The 989-nt window shown below is 57.5% G+C and overlaps 1 protein-coding gene across 2 annotated transcripts in view; it reads left to right on the forward strand.

The window, feature by feature from the left end:
• Positions 1 to 989, forward strand: part of RNF215 (ring finger protein 215) — a 16274-nt gene that overhangs the window by 967 nt on the left and 14318 nt on the right. The window lies entirely within an intron of this gene.

Here is a 989-nt window from a genome sequence, read left to right on the forward strand (position 1 = left end):
AGTAGTTAGGACAGTAGTGGGACAGTAGTGAGTAGTTAGGACAGTAGTGGGACAGTAGTTAGTAGTTAGGACAGTAGTGGGACTTCCACATTCCAGTAGACATTTGAGTTATTTGCTGGGGGTGAGGCAGGGTTGATTTTACACGGTCCTTATGTATGTATGTATTATATATGTATGCATGTATGTATGTTGAGATGGAGTTTCACTCTTGTTGCCCAGGCTGGAGTTCAATGGCCCGAAACTCCGCCTCCCGGGTTCAAGCGATTCTCTTGCCTTCTGAATAGCTGGGATTAGAGGCATGCACCACCACACCCGGCTAATTTTGTATTTTTAGTAGAGATGGGGGTTTTTCCATGTTGGTCAGGCTGGTCTCAAACTCCCGACCTCAGGTGATCTGCCTACCTCAGCCTCCCAAAGAGCTGGGATTACAGGCGTTAGCCACCGCGCCCGGCCTATCGTGCCCATTTCACAGATGAGGGACGTGACCCAGCCTTTCGGTCCCACTGAGGCACTGGGTCCCTGCCTGCTTCATCTTGCCTTGCCCCCCAGCCCCTTTCCCCTGCCCCTCCATCTCTCCCGTCGGCTTCCCATGCCAGTCTCTGGTTCTCTGCCTCCTGCTGTTTAGTGGGGTCGAGACAGGGAGGACCGGACCGGGGAAGAAAGGGACGTGACTTGGCCCTGGCCACCCCGTGGGTCAGTGGGGCTGCCGCAGAATAAGGGCCTGCCACCAGGTCCCTTAGACATCCCTTGCTCCTGCCCTTCTCAGGCTCTGATCGTGTCTCTGCTCCCCCAGGTCGCCCTTTTCAACTATTTTCCTGTCTGCCCCGCTGACGCGTCCGCCGCCGGAACACCCCGCTGGCTGCGAGAACCTCCTCTCTCTGACTTCCCGCCTTCCTGCTGCGATCCCGGTTCCGCCCCTCTCCAGCATCCTCGGCCGCTAGCGCCTAAGCTCTCCGCGGCCACCAGGGGGCGCCCGCGGCCAAGTCTGG

Source organism: Mandrillus leucophaeus, unplaced genomic scaffold (assembly GCF_000951045.1).
Source record: "Mandrillus leucophaeus isolate KB7577 unplaced genomic scaffold, Mleu.le_1.0 Scaffold2, whole genome shotgun sequence".
Taxonomy (NCBI): domain Eukaryota; kingdom Metazoa; phylum Chordata; class Mammalia; order Primates; family Cercopithecidae; genus Mandrillus; species Mandrillus leucophaeus.